The sequence below is a fragment of the Gopherus evgoodei genome, chromosome 1 (genome assembly GCF_007399415.2).
Source record: "Gopherus evgoodei ecotype Sinaloan lineage chromosome 1, rGopEvg1_v1.p, whole genome shotgun sequence".
NCBI lineage: Eukaryota > Metazoa > Chordata > Testudines > Testudinidae > Gopherus > Gopherus evgoodei.
Window position 1 is genome coordinate 49,822,474 of NC_044322.1, and position 22,442 is coordinate 49,844,915.

A 22,442-nucleotide genomic window follows, 5' to 3' on the forward strand; every position below is an offset into this window, starting at 1 on the left:
ATCTGGCCCAATATTTTCAGGAGATCAGCTGTCATTATGGCCACAAACCCGGTCAAATTTATATTTTATTACAATGTCATTTTAAAAAAAAAAGAAGATTGAAAAGACACTAATCAAGTCTGAAAACCTCCTCTAGTTTTTGTTGTTCACTTGTCATTGTTGAAAGGATGTTAAGCCTGAAATATTTGTTTGCTACTAAACCTTGAAGTGAAATACTGCATTATTCTACCTGCCCAAATCCCACGGGACCCAGCAGATTGATTCTTCTCCGCCGGGGCTGGCAAGTGATTTCATTCATTTTAGAACAAGAAAATATGAAAAGGGCCATATAAATGAGCTAGTTTCAATTACAGAGAAACACATACCAACATTCAGCAACCAGAGGAGATTTATAATACATAAAAACTTTAAACTACAGCATTCTCACAAGGTGCTATGGAGGGGAAAAACAGCATGCCTAGACTAGTGGTTAAAAAATTAACCCTTTGACACTGAACATCAGCAAGACCATTACAGGTATTAATTTTCCAATTAAAATTCTCTTTTGGGAAAAGAAAGGTCAAAATAACTTTAATATTTCTTCTAGACATATTTATTAACATTTGATTACTTGAAAGTAGTTGTCTTACTTTAAATCATACAAACTTGTGAAATTTAATTATATAATATGCATAAAAAGAAAATAATCTGGATCAACTCTTCTCTGAGCATCTCAGTTCACTGTAAATGCATGTCATGCCTACTTAAAGTCAATAGTTAATAATAATAACAAAAAGGTTGATTTTAAAGAGAACATTGATCAGAAGATGGCTATTGGAGCTGACTAAAATTTTACGGAAAAGTGCTTTTATTTAAATTTTTGTATTAATTTTTCCAAATACAACAAATGTACCAAAATACTAGATTCATCATAATACACAAGGTGGATAAGGGGAGGGGAGGGAAAGCGACATACCTACCTTCAGGATCTATTTTAATCATAGGCCTCTAAAAAGTCAGCCCAAATTGCTTTGAATTTTCTGGGCATTCCCCTTCTGCAGAATGCCAGTTGTTCATTAACTCTGAGGTTAGTCATATCACTGACCCAAGCATCAATATTTGGTGGGGACCAACTTTTCCATTTTTTCAGGATTACTTTTTCAATTATCACAGATGCGTGTTGAAACTATGCTGTCTTGTTACCATATAATCTCCAGATACCAGGAATATATTCAAGAATGAAACTTAAGGGAGAGGGCTCCAATTTAGCATTCAATATCAAATTGATCCTATGACCTACCACATACCAAACATTCTTAGTACAGGGGCACTCCAAAAGCATATGAGGACATTCATTTTTAGTATATTAATTTTATCCCACAAACTGAGGTTTAACAAACTCCATCTCCCCAAATCATTAGCCACTTGGGCAATAAGTGGTTCTATATTTATCTTAAGGTTGTCTTGAATATTTTTGGGAATCAGTATTCCTAAATATTTCATATCAGAGGATTGCCATTGACACTCCTAATTTAAGAAAAGACCTTGGTGGGCATATCTGTTAATTCCTAAGATTTCTATTTACCCTGATTAATTTTATATCTTGAGAGGTGATATAAACTTTTATATTATATTATATTATTAATAGTGATTGCAAAGTTATGAATAGTAATTTGGAGCTTAGATTCAAATACAAGAACACCGTTGGCATATAGAGCATAATTTTATGCTCTGTTTGTTCCACATTGATATCACGAATATATGTTGATTTGCGTGAATGGCAATGGTTAAATGTTCTAGACCTAAATCAAACAGAAGAGGAGAAAGGAGGCAGCCCTGCCTCATACCTCTTTGTAATGTACATGGTAAAGAAATAATATCTTTGGTAAGTACCCAGGAAGTCGGGGTAGAGTATAAAACCTTATTCCAAGCAATACATTGGTTTATTTTGCTAACACATGAAAAAGATAGCCCCAAACTACGTGGCCCAAGGCCTGTTCTGCATCCAAAGAAATGACAGCTAAGGGTTCTTTAGAATGTCTCAAAGCAGCAATAATATCAATCAGTTGATGCAAATTATCTGAGGATATCAGTTCTACGAGCTCTCCATTTCAGCATGGCAGCCGATGAAGCGGTGGGAGCATTTGTTTTTCATTTTTTATATAAAGTTCTAACTCCTGCTGGATAGAGTTAACAGATGATGTATCAAACAGCAGAGAGGTATTTAGTCTCCACATTGTAGCTGAGAGTGCATAATCTGGGGCCTAAAAGACATCTGTTTAGAAGCATGGTCAGACATAACAATAGTACCAATGTCACAATCAGTAACAGAATTGATCAAACCTTGTGACAGTAAGAAATAGTCCAATCTTGAATATGTTCAATGAGCTGCAGAAAAAGAACTATAGTGTCTGGCCATAGGATTACGCAATCTCCACTCATCTTGTAAACCTCAGTCAGCCATATATGCGTGAAGTACCTGATGAGTATTAGTGTTTTTATATGGAGATGGAAAAGATTTATCAAGGACCAGGTCTAGAGTTTTGTTAAAGTCTCCAGAGGATGGTACCCTTGTCATTGATGCTCATTAAAAATTATGAAAAATTTGAGCTCATCCTGGTTTGGCCCACAGAGATTGGCAAAGATGATTATAGAATTGCCAATTTCACCATTAAGGGAAGTAAGTCTGCCCTCACTGTCAGATCTTGTGCTCAGAATATTAAAAATCAACTTTTTATGTATTAAAATACAGACAGCCCTTGCTTCAGAATTAAAGCAACTAGAAACTGAGAGGCCCACCCAATCTCTCTTTAGTTTACAAGCTTCATGTTCTGTCAGATGTGTTCCCTGGAACATGGCAATGTCAACATTCTTTTATAAAATATTGAATATAATTTTATTTTAAAAGAGTAATTAAAACCCTTTATATTCTAGGGGACACATTTAATTATCGGCGCCTTCATTGTTAAAAAGTACCAGCTGAACTAGAAAGTTGCTCTGTGAATAAATACGAAATTGCAAATTTTCCTAAGCAGCACACAGCTCTTGCATGTCTAAGCAACAAAAGTTATACAGTCCAGGGGTAGGTTGTTGCTTCCCAGGACATATTCTACAGGAGTGGGAAAGAAGCTCCCAGCATGACAGGGTGAGAAAGAGGAATTAAATAAATGAAAAAACAAAACAGAAAAAGATAGTGGCGAGAGAAATACATGTTCATACCATACAATCAAAAAGAAGAATCTATTTAAGCAGTCCAAAAATATACACTTAACACCCAAAGAGGGAGGCTTCATCTAGTGAAACTTGGAGATTTTCACAGTCCCCGGGGGTTCCAATCATTAAAACTACAGTAATCATCTACTACCAATAGAAGCTTGATACTTTAGCCTATAAGGAAGCACCATCTAATGAAACAATGCAAATATACATAATTACTGATCAAATGGTAGATTTTACATTGATGCTCTTTTTCTGTAAATTAAGGCAATAGGAAGTAAATTGGTAATAACCCTTCTACCCCAGTGAGAGAGAAAAGAAAAGAAATGAAACTAACGTATCAGTAACAACTAGCACCCATCAATTTGTTTAGACACGCATATCACATCTCAGAGAACAATACATGCATTCCATATGGTTGTATCATTCCATAGATAACTCCTTTTACGAGGAAGGAGGTTGCAGATTTTTAAAGATATTATTCTGCTTTCTGGGAGGAATGGAATGATATTATCTTATCGTTTTTAATATGGAGCATTGCAGAGTATTTAATACAATACTTCAAGTCCATCTTCCTGGCCAATTGTTCTGCTTGATTAAAAGCTGCATTCACTGCAACCATATCACAGTCATAATCTTGAACAAAGCAATATTTTAAGTGCAGGTTCTCCCCAAAACAGTTTCTTTTCTTCCCTCTGGATTTCTGCAATATGCATCCTTAGTGGTAAACTTCAGGAACTTCACAATCAATACTCTAGGCTGACCTCCTGGAGCTGCCTTGAGGGTAAGAGCCCAATGTGCTTGTACTATATCAAAACAAAGATCCAACAGCAGATCCATCAATTTAGTTAGCAGTTTAGAGACAAATTTGGGGTGGGTTACATTTCTCTATTCCCTCAGGAATACCCAAAATCTTGATGTTGTTACCTTGTCATGAGCAGTTTGCTAGATCAATTAGCTTGGTTTTAGTAGTCTTAATACTATTACAGTTCTTCAGCACCTGTAAATTGTTCTCTTTGAAATCATCATCCACTTCAGAAATTCTGTGTTCTGCTTCACTCATCCATCTGGATAGAGCTTGTATCACGCGCAGAATCTCAATCCTGGTGTTCTGTAGGATGGAAACTTTAGGTTTAATTTAATTACAATCTGCAGCCACCTATTTTATTACATCCATCAGCTGCTTTCCATCTGGCTCAGACATCATTTTGTTTGTAAAAGTCAGGGAGGCAGATCTCTGTTGTTGTTTTTTTAGTGCTTTTGGATTCAGAGAGGAAGATGCAGAGCTAGAGGGCATCCTGAGGGTTTCAGAAGTCAGGTGCAATATTTCTTGTGGGTTGGATGGTGCAGTTCAGGAGAGGATGTTTGGGGATTCCCATGGGCCACTTCAGAGCTTACGCAACCTGCATCCCCCTTGGTCGCTGCATTCTTTGGCATCCTGAAAAGTATGTCTTACTATTTATCTTTTCATCATTGCATCCCATTCTTACAGGATGTGAAAATGGCAGTGAAAAATGGATGGTTTTATTGATAGTGAATAGTAAGATCCCACTCACAAATTCCACATCGTAGAAAGAAAATCCTTCTAGTGCAAAATAAAGGCACGTGGCACTGCTGTGGTGATAGTCTTGAAAAAATTAGAGTATTAGGGAAATATTAAATCTCTTTTCCCAACGTGAAAATCCTTTGTAGAACTTGAATGCAGCTCTTCATTTGTATATATTTTTTAAAATATGTTTGGGTAACCAACAGATTGATAAAGTGAAAAAGTCTGTGACTTCTAGAATAGTCATTCAAGTCCTGATTGGTAATAGCCAAAAGCTTACTATGTGATGGTTATTCAATGGCAGTAATATTTGTTTGGTCTCATTCCAGTAACCACTGGACTGGTGTTCACATCAGAACAATCACCACTGTAATTGAGATCCTGGTTTCCAGACTTACTGGAGAGGTCAAGGACTGAGTGGGCATGGACGGCGTCTATCTTAAAGTCTCCAGGTGAAATCCTGACCCTTTTGAAGCCAATGGAGTCAGAACATCACTCTCCAGATCAGAACTGAGGCATATTAGCATGGCCATACAAGTAAGCTTGTTCAGTTGTTGCATGTGCTGCATTCACTCTGTGGAGAAATATAGGGCTTTTTCTCCAAGCTAATGAGACCAGCACATCCCCACTATAGTCATGTGCCTTATAATCTGTTTTAAGGAACTTCAACTCTGATTCAGAAAGGCATTTAAGCAGCTACACATGTGCTTAAGTCCCATTGACCTTAATGGAATTTAAGCACATGCTTAAAGATAAGTACCTGCTTACATGTTTTTCTGAATAATGGACCTTTGTGTCCATTAACGTATGTCTGACCATGCTCAAACCTTTCCAAAGTTCCCTGAAGAAAATGTTTGAGCTCATAAGTGTGCTGAGGTTTAGTCAGATGTGTTTTAAATGCAAGATTGGTGGATTGCTTTCCCCTCTGTGTGTATGATTAATAAAAAATGAAAGTCTAAAATAACACTTATCATAGGTTAATAGCTACTAAAACTCACACCAATACTATGAGGATAGATTTAGTACCTAGAGATGAGGAATTGAGAAGAGCTACCAGCCAGTTGGATTTTAAAAGCATCTAAAACTGATACAAACAATGGTATTATTAGTATTTTTGGTAGTATAGTGCTCTTTCAAAAATATTATAATTGGTATAGTAGGATATATAGTATTTATCACATTGCTAAAGACACTTTTTAAGTATTAAAAATGTTACTTGATGGATTTTTTAAATCAGGAAATAACATTCTAGGCCATGCTAAAGTGTTGTCTAATATATTAATATCAACAAAAGTGTTGACACTTATCAGATGTCCTAGTACTCACCAAGGCATGCATGATTTAGTAGTGTACGGGATAACTTCTCAAGAGTAAAGGATAACATAAGGGGGATGGGCGCTATAGCCACCATTTTCAAACTTGAGTACAGATATAGCTAGGAATCTAGTTCCATGTTTTGGTACTTAAATAAAAGTGGCCTGATTTTTCAGAGGTCATAAGCAATCTGTCATTCCCAACTAAGTCAAGCATAGGCCACTTGGTTAGGTAACTTCATATGGATATTGAAACTGAACCCTGGGCACCCAAACTCAGACATAGTATGATCTGATTTGCAAAAATGCTGAGTACCAGCAATTCCATTGACTTCAGTGTGAGCTTTTCAGTGGAGCTGAGCACCCAGTTCAGACAGTAAACCTGTATCTCTAAGAAGAAAATTGCTAGTCCACTAAATTTACCTAGTTACAAAAATAAACAGGGTTTGGTGTTTACATGTATGGAAACAAACATTGAGCTGAGGAGAGTGGAAGGGATAGAAATTTCCAGACAGTTTGACAAGATTCAATATGGTGCAGTAGTTGTATTGGTTTTGGCTTTCAATTGCTTGAGCTAGAAGTCCTGATATTAAAAAATAAACAGTCTATATGCCTCACTCTCTCTATTCATATACTTTTAGCCAAGAGTTAAGTCTTACAAAAATTAATTCTCAGGGGGGAAGCCCTCTGGATAGATTTTATTGTCCCTTTGTAAAGTTAAGCATAAGAAGAGGTTGAGGCAAAACCAATGAGGCAAAGAAGATGAGCAGTTTATGCTGGAAAGTTTTACTAACCATCATTTTTGTAACCTAGAGAGAGCATCCCGTGGCATGTAAGTTTCTAAGTAAATTAATTTCCATCCATCCCATTTATAAAGAAGTAGCTGAGAGGAGAAGGAGGCTTGACCATCCTCCAAAGGAATCTTTCCATGGTAGGAAGAGGCCCTCTATAGCAAATGGGTGGATTCTTCCAAACAATTTCATACCCCCGCCGACAGTGAATGAATGAAAAGGTCCAGACTTTTCTCTTAGCTGAACAATCTCCACTCTGTCATTGGAAAAATAACATCAGTTCATTTCAATATTTACAAATCCAGTTACTATAGCCTCAGCTTTCAATAACTGTAGGCAATTGGGTAAAGAATCCACAAATTGTTTTCTTTGCATCCTGGATCTCTCTTTATTTCTTCTCTTCTGTGCACTGTCACATCCACACATGCATGGAAATAACCTGTCACACCACTGAAAGTCCTGAGATTTGAGTGACAGTCCTGAGAGTGTGAGAAATCCCCTGCAACATCCTGAGGCTCTTGTCAAATCCCTGAAGGTAAAGAACTATGCACTCCCAGATGTTTTCTTTTACAGTTTTGCACAGTCAGAACAGATGGTGTTCCCACTCATAATGATGCACGGAATTTACACCAGTCAGCCGTAAGAGTTACATTAATTCCCACAGTTTGCATGGCTGCAAGTACCAGCAGATTGATACTCAGTGGCCTAAAATCCAGTCCAGCAGAGCACACAAGGTGGGAAATTCATTTCCATGAGCTCTCCTCTCCCCCACACAACTTGCCACCACAGACCTGTGAGTTAATTTTCTCGAATGCTTCAGACTTCCATTTAACCAGCTCTCAGGGTGTCCTGGGCTCTGAGTATGCTATCAGTGGAGTCAAGCAATTTGATTATAGGCATAGAGAAACAAGACAGATTTTACCTTCTATAGTGGAGCTATACTGTTAAGAACCTGTGCTGTCATGCCTCTAGCTTCTTCTTTTTCAAGTCCATCCTAAAAATACACCTCTTCAACAGGCCTAGAAACCCTCATTCTCCCTTCTACATAGAGTTATCATAAGATGAGTGAGATAATGCAAGTGTGAGGGTAACAAAGGTAAATATTACATTAAAAATATCATGGACCTAATTATTGTTAAGGCTACCATTTTGTCATGGATGCTACAGAAACTGAATTAGAATGAAGTCCATGAAATGCCCCCAGATTGAGTGGCATTGTGACCTAGCACACAAGATCTGTAGATGGAGATAGAGGAGTGGAGACTCCAAACCTGAATGGAGTAGTGGCCACATGAGCCAAGTTGCAACACCCAGAGCAGGGAGCACAGCCAAGTCCTCTCGGACAGGAGCCACCACTGCAGGGCAGGGTTCGCTTTACAACCCCACCTCCCCATAGTCCCCCACTTTTCCACTTTCTGTGACATATTGTTGTTTTCCCATACCTCTGTCATGAAATGTATTAAATATTGGCATGACAGAACCATAGTGCTAATTGTTGGTGATCACTTGTATTAATCTAATGCCCAACTGAGACGGGGGCCCCACTGTGCTCAGCTCTGTTCTACCCACCATGAGAGACATGAGAGTCCTACCAGCCCTGAAGAACTTACAATCTAAAAAGAGAAGACAAAGGACAGGAAGGTAAATGGATGCAGAATAGGGAAGTAACTTGCCCAAAGTCCCACTCACAGTTCAATTCAGTGGCAGAACTGGGACTCCCAGTCCAGTGGCCTATCCATTAGACCAAGCTGTCTTCTCTAATGTAACTTTTGCCTAACTGCAGCAGCTTTTGTTACTCTCTTTTTAACTATATTTTTGATTGTTTCAAATGTATATTCTTTGGGGCTGGGACCATGTTACTGTTTTTGGTCCCTGAAGCACCTAGCATGATAAAAACTCTAAAGTGGTGTTACAAGGTCTCAGTTGGTCTGATGAGTCTCTGAGGGGCAGTGGGGAGCTACTGCCTTGCCGAAAGGCCTTGGTCACACCTCTCCGTCAATGAGGAATTAGCAGAGGTAGGTGTGCCGTCGCAGCTGGCACAACACAGGAGTACTGGCCAGAGTTCATGACACGTCCCTCAGGCAGGGAAGCGCCGGCAAGAGTCTGTGGCGCACCTCTCAGGCAGGGGAGCACCAGCCAGAGTCCTTAGCTCTTTATTGGGGTTCTGCCACCCCAAGGTGGGGTGGCATGGGTAGGGGAACACAGGCCCACCCAACTCCACTGCATTCCAGCCCAGAGCCCTGACAGTGGTGGGAGGAGAGGGTCACCACTGGGTCAGCAGGGATCTGTCCGCCACACGCTGACCAAACACTAACTCACCACACTGTCCAGTTCCACCCCTGGGCTACTTCCTACCCAGTCTCTCGAGTGGGTCCCTCTGGTTCCTAAACTAGTCTGGGTATTCAGTCCCCGGTAGCTCCAGCTCACCCTCAGCATTGGGCTCACTTAGGCTCCAGTTGCTGCCCGGCTCCTCCAGTTCCTCAGGGTACTCTGCAGCTGGCAATCCTTGTAGCCCAAGTCCTTCCTCTGGGTCAGGCTTCCCCTGGTCCAGGGTGTCCCCTGGTTCAGCAGGAGGGTCTACAGGGACTAGCCAGAAGCCTCTGTCTGTCTCCCTCCCTGGTGCTGCCCTGACTGAGCTAAGGGTCCCACCCTTTGTACTTCCTGTTCTATCCCTCCCCTTCTGGGGGATGGAGTAAGCTTGGCCTGGCTCCGCCCACTCAGGCTGAGAGAGCGGCTCTTTACCCTCTGGTTCAGAGAGAGGTCACCCTGACTCCCTGCAAGTGGTAATAAGAAGAAACACATTTTCAATAAACATTAAAACAAAACTCCGTCTTTTAGTTTATCCTTGATAGTTGGAAGTATTTCAAATTGCATAAGTAATAGAGAATAACCTGTCACCTGCTTAGATAACTACTTAGAAGCTGCTTAGATGGACTGATTTAAATAACAAAAGGTGCAAGAGGGGATTAGACAAAAGCAGACAGCTTACAGGGAGTGGAAGAAAGGCAGGATCAGTAAGGAAAGCTACCTTGGTGAGGTCAGAACATGTAGGGATAAAGTGAGGAAGGCTAAAAGCCGCATTGAACTGGACCTTGCAAAGGGAATCAAAACCAATAGTAAAAGGTTCTACAGCCACATAAATAAGAAGAAAAAGAAAGAAGAAGTGGGGCCGCTATACACTGAGGATGGAATGGAGATTAAGGATAACCTAGGCATGGCCCAACATCTAAACAAGTACTTTGCTTCAGTTTTTAATAAGACTAGTGAACCTTGCGATGATGGAGGGATGATAAACGGGAATGTGGATATGGAAGTGGATATTACCGCAACTGAGGTAGAGGCCGTACTTGAACAGCTCGATGGGACGAAGTCGGAGGGCCCGGACAATCTCCATCCGAGGATATTAAAAGAACTGGAGCGTGAAATTGCGAGCCCGTTAGCGAAAATTTTTAAGCAATCGGTAAACTCGGGGGTTGTGCCATATGATTGGAGGATTGCTAATGTAGTCCCTATTTTTAAGAAAGGGAATAAAAGTGATCCGGGTAATTATAGGCCTGTTAGCTTGACATCTGTAGTATGCAAGGTCTTGGAAAAAATTTTAAGGGAGAAAGTAGTCAAGGACATAGAGGTCAATGGTAATTGGGACGAATTGCAAGACGGATTTAGCAAAGGTAGATCGTGCCAAACCAATCTGATCTCCTTCTTTGAGAAGGTGACGGATTACTTAGATAAAGGAAATGCGGTAGATCTAATTTACCTAGATTTCAGTAAGGCGTTCGACACGGTTCCGCACGGGGAACTGTTAGTCAAATTGGAAAAGATGGGAATGAATATGAAAGTTGTAAGTTGGATAAGGAACTGGTTAAAGGGGAGACTCCAGAGGGTCGTATTGAAAGGTGAATTGTCAGGCTGGAAGGAGGTCACTAGTGGAGTCCCTCAAGGATCGGTTTTGGGACCGATCTTATTTAACCTTTTTATTACTGACCTTGGCACAAAGAGCGGGAATGTGCTAATAAAGTTTGCGGATGACACGAAACTGGGGGGTATTGCTAACACGGAGAAGGACAGGGATACTATTCAGGAAGATCTGAACCACCTTGTAAACTGGAGTAATAGAAATAGGATGAAATACAATAGTGAAAAGTGCAAGGTTATGCATTTAGGAATTAATAATAAGAATTTTGGATATACGTTGGTGGCGCATCAGTTGGAAGCGACGGAGGAGGAGAAGGACCTTGGGGTGCTGGTTGATAGCAGGATGACTATGAGTCGCCAATGTGATACGGCTGTTAAAAAAGCAAATGCGATTTTGGGATGCATCAGGCGGGGTATTTCCTGCAAGGATAAGGAGGTGTTAGTACCGTTATACAAGGCGTTGGTGAGACCCCATCTGGAATACTGTGTGCAGTTCTGGTGTCCCATGTTCAAGAAGGATGAATTCAAACTGGAACAGGTTCAGAGACGGGCTACAAGGATGATCCGAGGAATGGAAAAACTGCCTTATGAAAGGAGACTCAAAGAGCTTGGCTTGTTTAGCCTGGCCAAAAGAAGGCTGCGGGGGGATATGCTTGCTCTATATAAATATATCAGGGGGGTTAACGTTAGGGAGGGAGAGGAATTATTTAAGTTTAGTACTAATGTAGGCACGAGGACGAATGGGTATAAACTGGATATTAGGAAGTTTAGACTTGAAATTAGACGAAGGTTTCTAACCATTAGGGGAGTGAAGTTCTGGAACAGCCTTCCGAGGGACGTAGTGGGGGCAAAAGACTTTCCTGGCTTTAAGACAAAGCTTGATAAGTATATGGAGGGGATGTTATGATAGGATTGTTAATTTGGGCAATTGATCTTGGATTACCACCAGATAGGTCTGCTCAATGATCTGCAGGGAGATGTTGGATGGCATGGGAACTGAGTTACTGCAGAGAATTCCTTCTTGGGTGCTGGCTGGTGACTCTTGCCCACATGCTCAGGGTTTAGCTGATCACCATATTTGGGGTCGGGAAGGAATTTTCCTCCAGGGCGGATTGGCAGGGGCCCAGGAGGTTTTTCGCCTTCCCCTGCAGCGTGGGGCACGGGTCGCTTGCTGGTGGTTTCTCTGCAGCTTGAGGTCTTCAAACCAATTTTGAAGATTTCAATAACTCGATCCTGGGATAGAGGTTGTTATAAAATTGGATGGGTGGGGTTCTGTGGCCTGCCTTGTGCAGGAGGTCAGACTAGATGATCAGATTGGTCCCTTCTGACCTATGAGTCTATGAGTCTATAAGTAGCTTTTTCAGCCTAATGTGGTGAAATAGGTATAAATCAGGGAATGGCAACCTTTGGCACGTGGCCCATCAGGGAAATCCGCTGTTGGGCCAGGACGGTTTGTTTACCTGCAGTGTCTGCAGGTTAGGCTGATCGCAGCTCCCACTGGCCACAATTCGCCGTTCTAGGCCAATGCGTACGGCGGGAAGTGGCATGGGCTGAGGTATATGCTGGCCACCACTTCCCGCAGCCCCTGTTGGACTGGAACGGCAAACTGTAGCCAGTGGGAGATGTGATCAGCCAAACCTTCGGATGCTGCAGGCAAACAAACCATCCCAGCCTGACAACAGATTTCCCTGATGGGCCGTGTGCCAAAGGTTTTTGATCCCTAGTATAAATCATTTACTATGAAACAGTGCAATGGAAAGCTGATAAAAGCCTGGCCGCAGAATGCTATTTAAAATATATATAGTCTAATTTTAGAACAGATTTCACTTTATTATTCATGCTTTTATGCTCTGGTATAAAGAATTATAACAGATCTTATACTCTATTTTACATTTTGACACAATATATGCTTGCAGCAGTTTTATTTTTTGCAGGTAGGTAGTCATTTTTAGGGTTGTGATTATTGGCAAATTCACTATTTAGTATTTTCTGCTTTGTAGTATAATTATATGGTTTTTACATTTAAACATTTATTAAGAGGATTGCAGCAAATTTCCCTCAGGATTACATAATTTAAACTATTTTAAAGTATATATAGATATCATACATAGAAAATATTTTAAAAATATTCCTTTGCGTACCCCACTCTGTTATAGAAATACGTAACTGGAGACAGAGAGCAATTACTGCACTCAGCTGCACCTTATAGGGTGGGCCAGGCTCAATTAAAGATGGGTCCCAGCTGAGAGGGCCAGTAGTCACTAATAAAGGAAGGAGTTCAGGGCCGTAGGAAGGAAGACTTCCCAGGTAAAGAGTAGGCCTTGGGATCCTCTGCCAAGAAAGGAACTCTGGAAATGACCAGAAGAGATATTGAGAAGATGTGTGGAGCAAGCTTTGTGGAAAGGGCAAGAACCTGACCTCGTGGGAGCAGATCTAGGAGGCATTGCCCATTACAAGAGCTGGTCAGAACTCTGCAGAATCTGTAAAGGGTATGGGGGAAGAAAAGCCTAAAGACAGGCGTGACATCCCCCAGGATACAACCTGAATCACTGTACACCCTTAACTCTCCATCCCAGGGTGCCTCTTACACTGCTTTGGTAGTGAAAAGCAGCCTCTCCAGGCTCCGCCCACCTACCCTTTAGCATGTAAAAGCAAACCCAGCAAAGTTATATGAATTCTCTCCCAGTCACTCATGAACTATGCACAGTGTGACACCTCAGAAATGTGCATCTTGTACTATCCAGCACACTACTGAACAGAGCAAGCTCATTAATGCTTTTTCATTTTATCAGAGAAAATAATTATGCCCTAGCCTTTGTTTACCTGAGTTGAGATTCCCCAAACACTTCAACTGAAATACACTGGTTTAGATAAGACAGTAAAACAAGTTTATTAACTATAGAAAGATAGATTTTAAGTGATTATAAGTGATAAATCCATAAAAGTCAAAACAGGTTGCAAAAGAAATAAAAAGATAAAACCGCAAACTAATTCCTAAAATTTACCAAGCTAAATAAGATTTGAAAGCAAAAGGATTTCTCTCATCCCAAAACTTTCAGCAGTCCATGCTAACTGGAAAGCCTTCCAGTTAGTACCATTTCCTCCCAGTTCAATGGTGGTTCTTTGTGTTTCAAATGATCTTACTGCTGTGACTAGAGATGATGGAGGAGAGGTAATTTGTGTGTCCTCCTTCTTATACTCCAACCCCTGGGGTTAGGCATTTCCATTACATAATGCTCTGCAATCAGTCCTTCATATGAATTGTAAATTTTTTTGTTATCCTTCACCTCATTTCTATTGAATTTCCAATTAAACAGGTAATTGCTCCAGCATTTTGTTGGCAAGCAATATGCCTTTGCTTCTGAGAAATTGGCTTGTGAGTGTTCCCCAGAATTACAACACATTTCAGTAACAATCATTCTGTAAAATCTCATAGTTTTGCACACAGTGTTGTTACACACATTTTTACAAGACAATGATATTCAGCAGATTGAGTTTTCAAATGAAACCTCAGAAGGCATACTTTGTACAAAATATCCCAGAACTATATAAAAGTGGTGAATACAGGGGCCTAATGGGTGTCACATGGGATACAGTGTATCACAACAGGCCAAGATAGGAAGTAGTCTAGGGAGACATCAAGGAGTCTGAAGGGGCAGACCTGACTGATCTCTACAGGTTTCTGGAGTAGAACCCAGAGTACAGGAAGAGTCTGTGTTGCCCTACCAGCCACTAAGGAAAGTGTCATGGATTTCCTCTCTCCTTCCTCCTCGATATAATAGGTATGGAGTATTAGAAGCTCTGAGGTAAGCTCTGTGTCTTTCCACATCCCTACAGGCTATGAGGCTGCCTTAAGATGTCAGGCAAAATCATCCAAAGGCTTAGATGGGCTTCGAGCTGAGAAATGCTAGTCATCGACACCCTAGACATATTCTAAGGCTGCCAGAAAATGACTTGGTTCAGCTTATAAATGAAAGAACTTGTCTACATCCAGAGCGGAGGGGCACATGTGGAATGAAGGTGGCACCATCCCGCAGCTGTCCTTAGCCAAGGCCAGAAAGGCTCACTTTTTCCCAGCTGAATGATGCTATCAGTGGTGATGCGTAAGCACATGTGTCATCTCAGCTCTTCCACCAGTGAGCAAGGTAGCTTGGGTTCAGCCCCAGTAGCCTAATGGATAAATCAGTGGCCTCCTAAAATAGAGATTGCGGGTTTAATCCCACCCAGGGTTCTCTGCTCTGTGCCTCTTCCTTGTGCTCTCTGCCCTTCCCTTGGGAAGACAAGGTGTTTGTCAAGCCCCTGGTATGACTAGGAAGATACCTTATATATACCCACACACACTATAAAAGTAGTACCCTCCCTCAGACACTCTTGCAGGAGAGGTGGGGCTCTCCTGCCTCCAAGGGCTGAAGACAAAGTGGGCTGTCTGACTCTCTCGATTCACCAGGGAAAGATGGTCCTAAGGAAGGCAGGACTTGAAGGAAGATCTGCCTTGCAAGTAGACAGCACTCCAAGGTGTCACAGGAGAAGCAAAGGGCCTTGGCCAGATCCAGAGGTCTGTCTGCTACTTTTGGAAAGCTTAAGGCAAGCATGCAAAAGGGAATGGCTCATAGATTCAAGCCTACACAGGAATTGCCTAGTGGAGTTCTACTCTGTTGCCATAGCTTCTCAGCCACAACTACATTGCAGTTTCTGTGAGAGAACCTTCAAGGCCTGACCCTTTGACTGTGAAGCATAGCACTTTCTCCTCCTTTTCCAGCATCATATCTCAGTTTCTTTCTATGTCCCAAGAGTGGATGAGATTGCCCTAAGATAGAAGGTGAAGCCATCCCAAGACAAAGGCCGGAGCCTTAGATCCAAGAAGAGCGAGCAATAGATATCCTAGAAGTATGCCCTGGCTCATCTTGAAAATGAAAGAGCTTGTCTGGGTTGAAGGTGGCAGCATCCTGCAGTTGTCCTTTGACAAGTCTGGAAAAGCTTGCTCCTGCCCTTTCCAGCTGAACAAGACCATCAGTGGTGATGCAGCAGCTGGTATGGTAGCCCTTTCACAGGTGGGGACAGCATTCATCAGCAGTGTCCTAAAGAATAGGTATTGGTGATCTAAACCAGGAATTGTGGGTTCAAATCCCACCTAGGATGCTCATTTTTAGCCTCTCCCTTGTTCTCTTTGCCCTTCCCTGGGGAAAATAAGGCATTTGGTAAGCTCCTGTTGCTGGCATAGCTTGGCAGGCACCTGCCATCCCCTTGAAAAGTAGAAATCTGCCTTGGAGTCTCTTGCAGGTGGGGCTTTCCCACCTCCATGAGCTGCTGACAAGGGGGGCTGTCTGGCTCTCTTGAGTTGTCAGGGAAAGACAACCCCAAAGAAGGCAGGACGTGAAGGAAGACCAAACACTGACCACCACCCTCTTCTACTTCAGGAAACTCTGCCTGGCAAGTACCAAATTGGAAGCAAGTGGCTCTGCAAGGCACCACAGGAGCAACAAAGGCTCCTAACAAATGAAACTGAGGTCCATAGGCCTGTATGCTATTTTTTGGAAAGCTCAAGGCCAGCAAAAGTAGAGCACACAAAGTGGAAAGCCCATAGTCATAAGGATTCAAAGCTGTGTGGGTATTGTTTAGTATATTTATAGTCTATCATCATAACCTCTCAGCCCTGACTACCCAAGTGCAACTGAGCTGCAGCCTATGTGAGAGAACCTGCAAGACCTGACCCTCTCTATCCAAGCAGCTCGCTCTCCCCATCTTGCAGTGTCTCACCTCAGTGTCTTTTCATATCCCCAGAATGGATGAGGCTGCCTTAAGATGACAGGCAAAGTCATCCCAAGAGAAAGACCAGAGTCTTAGAGCCGAGAAAAGGTAGTCATCAACACCTTAGAAGTATGGCAAAGGCTTCCAGAAAATGGCCTGGTTTAGTTTGCAAATGAAATAACTTGTCTGTATCCAGAGCGGAGGGGCATGCATGGACTGAAAGTGGCAGCATCCCGCAACTGTCCTTGGCCAAGGCTCATTTCTACCCCCCTAGCTGAATGAAACTAGCAGGGGTGATGCATCAGCCCACGTGCCTTCTTAGCTCTTCCATCATTAAGCAAGACTGTTTCACATCACCCCCAGTGGCCTAATGGATAAGGCATTGGCCTTCTAAGCCAAGAATTGTGGGTTCAAGTCCCATCTGGGGTACTCTCCTTTGAGCTTCTGCATTAGCCTTCCCTGGGGAAATTAAGGTACTTGACCACCCCTCTGTTGGGGGAAAATAGAAAACTGCCTCAGACACTTGGGCATCTCTAAGCAGGATCTCTTCTTTTCTTGCTCTCTCACCTCTGTGGGCTGCAGAGAAGGTGAGTTGTCTGGCTCTCTTGGGTCATCAGGGAAAGATGGCCCCACAGATGGCAGGGATGTTCAGACCACTGGGCCAGGGGTGAAGCCACTGGTGGGCCTGGATGGGATGCAGCCCCTCTCACTTAGCATCCAGGTCCAGAGCAGGATGTAGTGCTGCCGGAGCAGCCTGGATTATCACCCAGGCACCTGAAATACAGGAATGAGCTATGAACCCACCCTTCAGAAAGCTATGTTCCAGCAGCTCTACCCTGCCATTTCCTGAGCCAGCACATGCACGTGCCCAGCTTGGCAGGTGAAGCCCTGTGTCTGGCGGTATCAGGGCTATGAAGAGGGCATGGCGTCGGGGGAGAAGCTGAGCTTCCACAGTCTGTCATTGCCCATCCATCCAAAAGTCACGACCCACCCAAATTTCCGCTTCTCGCTACGCCACTGCACTGGACTGAGAGTTGGAAACGAAAGATCTGACTGAAGGCCATTGGACTATTTGTTGGTAGGACTTTCTGTTACCCTGGTAGGGCTGGGACACAAGAAGGAGTGGACCATTGCAAGGCCGGAGAGGCTGTCAGCACCAGAGGAGGAGAACCCGCCTCTTCTGCCATGAGGGGGCACACCAGCTGGTGAACCATTCTTCTACACCATCCAGTGATGTGTAGCTAGGCTGACAAATAGCACATTGAATGCTGCTCAGCAGAATGGAAAGCTGAGAGTAGACAGTTATGGGCAAGGACACTAAACTTGCAAAAAGTACCATTGGTTCTTTAAGGCACATGCTATACAACAAAGAGAGAACTTCGATTTTAAGATACCCACACAATAAAGTTTTGAGAATTCAATATATTTAAACGTGGAACTGTAGGAAATAAGGCTGACTTGACCCAGACAGGCTTGGAACATCAGGTTCCAAACTAAGTATTTCAGACTAATGCTTAGATTCTTAATACAACACTGGAGAGGATTACATATCTGGAAATTATACCATCAAGACACCTATTCTGAATAGAAGATTAATGACTAATTTTGAGACTAACATTTTAAGTTAGTCCTGCATTTTAACATAATTGTGCAAACATTGTATCTATAAATTGTTAACATTGTTTAGCTATGCACATATAAATTATTATAATTCAGAGTTCAATTCATTAATGTAATCAGGTTTACTGCTTACCCATGACAGCATGAGATAATCAGAAAGGAAACCTATCCTTGAAAGATAATTACACTTTTAGAATTAAAATCATACTATTCATTTTGCCATAAATCACTGTCAGCTATCTAGCTGTAGCTCTTCAGGAAATGACTCATGCCTTTTATATGACTAACTAGGCTGAATGCTTAAAAATGGTAAACTGACAAAAACATTGCAAAGTTTGATTCATTGTAGTTATTCCAAAAGACTGATGGAAGGAAGTAATAGTTTTATACTCTTAACTGCAATAGCTAGGTGAAAATTATATTTCATACCATGCTGATTTCAAACCATTCAGAAGGCAGTGATGATTGTGGTATTCTTATTTAACTTACAAAAAAAGAGATTAGTTTACAGGTAGGTAGAAAAAGGCTTTTGATATCTCAGATATAGGCAATCGGATGATTAATGAAAAATGAAAGTCTAAAATAAGACTCATATTAAAATTTTAGGTTAAGGAATAGGGTTACAAGTGACTTAGGTATTTGAGACCTAAATCTCATTGAAAGTTAATGGGACAGAGGTGCTTAAGTCATTTGGTACTTTTGAGAATTGTACCCCAGCTTATTAAAATTTGGCCTTTTCTTTTTCCATCCCCAAATTGTGGTCACAATATTGCATTCACACTAATGGATGCCATTAATTTTTAGAAGATGCTGAGGTCCCATCCTCTGGAAAAAGAGACCGTTCAATATGTTTCAAGTTGGCCATTGAAAAAAATCAAGACACACAAACTTAGAAGTCATTTTGAAAATCTTGATTCTACTCTCTCTTAAGCCATACAAGAAGTTGATTTATGTTTTACTGAACCAACATTGTCCTCTTCCTTTGCTTTCTGTTCTAGCCAGTGAAATACAGCTTGCTTAGAAATCATGCTGCTATTGGCTCTCCATGACAGAACATGCTTGCACACTGCTCTGGGGGTGAACTAAAAAGTGAAAGTTATGCTACTTTAAATTCCACATGTTTTCTCTTGGAAATCTGCTATAGTCAGAGTGGAGCATGCCACCTGGGTTAGTTGGTCCCTTCCCACTTCTAAACCACAAATATCCCAGCCACAAAATATGCCACGGAGGAGGCTCTTGCAGGCGATGGAGAAGTGGAAGAATGTCACGGAGCAGCTGCTCCCCTTTTCTGCATTCACTGCAGATTTTCTGACTGCTTTTTCTCCACTCTGGTTTATCTGAGTGGAGGGAAGCATGCAGCCCTAACTTATTGTCTTGCATGAAATGATGCAGCATAAAAGAATCTGCTGTGACAGAAATTAAACTGAGTTGGAAGTCAAATTACTTCTGGGGTGGTCATGTTAGCTGAATATTTTTGTCCACATTTGTAACACCAACAGACCCCAGTCGTCAGCAGGCAGGATTGAACCTGGGAACCTCTGCTAAATGCATGAGTTTCTACTGCATGAGCTAAAAACCACATGATCTTTAGCTAATGCTAGGGCAGACTCATTAAGTGCTCTTGGAATGGTCTCAATGCCACTAGATGGGACAGAGCACCATACCCAGGAGGTGTATGGGTTACACATGGGTAAGAGATCATGTTCTAAAGCTAGGGCTGGTGAGAACTGCACTAAAAGAAGGATATAAATGAGTGGAGTGCAGATTTATACTTTTAAATCAAATTGATAAGTGCTTGATTATTATTTATGACTATACAAGATGTGGTCTTGAGATCAATTTGTATGTATGTCAGAATGCTGAATTGCAAATGGTAAAATTGAAGTAAAATTGACACTGAAAGATAATAAAGGGACTATTGTAGAAGAGGGACATCTTTACAGGTCTCTGCATACATGTGTACATGTTTTAAACAGTAATGTCATATATCAGCATTTAATTAAATATTAATAGAGAACGGTGAGCATTAATTTTAAGACCATTCTGGCAGATCTGCTCTGTGTTAGGGCAAGTGGGAAGCTGCTTCCTACAAGAAAAACATTACTGTATACCAATTCCTTGCCTTTACATTATAAGTAAATACCAATACAGTATAGATAAATTGTTTTTTTCTAATGTCAATAGGACAAGAATACAATGAAGTAAAATTGCTACAGTGAAGAATTTTGGATGAAAGAGCCCTTTACTTCTGCAAGATTCAAAACATAGGAAGGAACAGTATTACATTTACCAGTACAAAAATATCCACATAAAATCTTATCTTATTGCAAACTTTAAAAGCTACCTATTATTTATAGCTGTCCATGAGGACTGAGGACATACTTAATGTGCATATGTTACATATCTCTCAGCTTTGATTTAGCTGGTTTAAACTGAAGTTGATCATCCATGTAGAGATGCTCTCCCTCTTTTAAAAAAATAATAATGTATGCCCCTTTTCCCGTCTTACGAAATGTGACTAGTTTCCCTAAATTTTAAGATGATTTTATGAAGCCGGGGAACTAAATCTGGGCATCCATTCTTTTAACATTTCAGCAGAATTGTTCTCAAGGACAGGTGATTTGCCATTTCATAATTATTGACCATAAATATCATTACCATTAATGTCACTGGCCTATTTTCTGCTGGGTTCATTTTTGGATTAATTTGTGGTTTACATCTGAATCAGGATCTGTTAATTAATTCACAAAAATGTTCACGCCAATGCTTAAATTGAGCACCAATATCCTGGCAGTATTTTCCATTTTTGTCCTTCATTGGTGGAATCTGTGAGAATGGACATCCGATTAGGACATTCAAAGGCTCAGATGTATTTCTGGTCATGCCTTTCAGAGACTTCCTCAATGTGCTGTGCTATACTAACCCACCACTGATTAGGGTCATTCCAACAGGCCCTCTTAACTGCTCATTCAAGACATTTATAGCCCATTTCCTCAATTGCCCATTTTCTCCTCTCTTCACTAACTGACCTCTGACCATCCATTCAACACTGTCTCTTTCTCTCCCCTCACCCTAGTTTTGATGGTATCATCTGTAATCCAGATTTGCTTTTTCATGCTCCTTAATCCTCCTTGTTCCCTAACAATCTCTGTAACAGAATCCTGAAATAAAGTCCACTCTTCCTATGCATAAGACAGCTAGTCATCCAAAATAGAATATTTATTGGCAATCCTCACCTCATAACTGTTAGCGATTGCTTCATTATGAAGCATTTTGATGCAGTATGTACTAGTCCAGCATTTCTCAAATGCTGCCACTGGGGGCTTTTCTTGTGGCAACAGCCTTCTGGGTTATGATGGTGGGAGGGAAGCAGTGGCCCCTCTTCCGGGGCCACCAGTGGAGGTTGGGACCTGTCCCCCTCTGGAGACACAAATGCTGGAGGTGCAGGCAGCTGGTGAATTCCTCACTTCCCTGGAGTGTGGGGAGCAAGCTTCAGCCACAGGGCTTCAGGTTTCATCCATGCAATAGCAGGCTCTTGTTCCAGAATCTGGTCCCAAGCTCACCACCCATGCCATCATGCCTGGGTCTTGAGGCCACCCTGCCCACCTCCCCATCCAGGGCTTAAATTGTCCCAGAGCTTGCTGGGGCTGAGTATGTCTTCTGTGAAAAGTGATATTAACAAACATACAAATATCTCTTTTCACAGCAGCAGACTTACTATCTAGCAAATTTTGTTGTTGTTTTTTTTAAAAAGCAACCAAAAAAGCAAAAGAAACAACAAAAAGACAAGAACATGCAAAGCACCCTATATGTGTTTCTATTCTGTTTAGGTCCAGTAAAGAATGGAGACCACTGTACATTATTTTTATTACTAAGTCTGAAAAACCCCTACATAAATAAATTATAATGATTTGGACATGTATATGTGCATATTTATTTGTTTTTCCTAAAGTTAATTAAGTAGTTTTGGAAAAATTGTCAGCACGGCCACCAGCAAGAGTTGGTGGCCGCACTCTGAGGCCACCAAAAAATTGTGTTGTGAGAACCCCTGTACTAGTCTATGAAACTTTATTAAATGGAGCATCATTGTTGCTATTAGGAGTCGATGTTCAGATTATGGAGCAAGATCAAAACTAAAGTTTCCAAACTAAAATGTGATGTGAGGTTGCATTGTTGCCCCAGGGATATTGAAAGCAGGCATCTTTCCTGACTCTGAATTCAAAGCCATGAATGGTCTCTTGGAGTTTGCTGCCTAACTGACGAAAGTCAGCCTTTATTATAAAAAAAAAAAAAAGTGGTGGTATCACACACTCT

General features: G+C 41.4%; 1 non-coding gene and 1 pseudogene across 1 annotated transcript; both read left to right on the plus strand.

Moving 5' to 3' along the window:
* The first annotated feature begins 15,649 nt into the window (after positions 1–15,649).
* Positions 15,650–22,442, plus strand: part of LOC115641012 — a 67,091-nt pseudogene continuing 60,298 nt past the window's right edge.
* On the plus strand, positions 16,865–16,937 carry TRNAR-UCU. The gene has a single exon. It is a non-coding gene; the product is annotated as a tRNA-Arg (tRNA).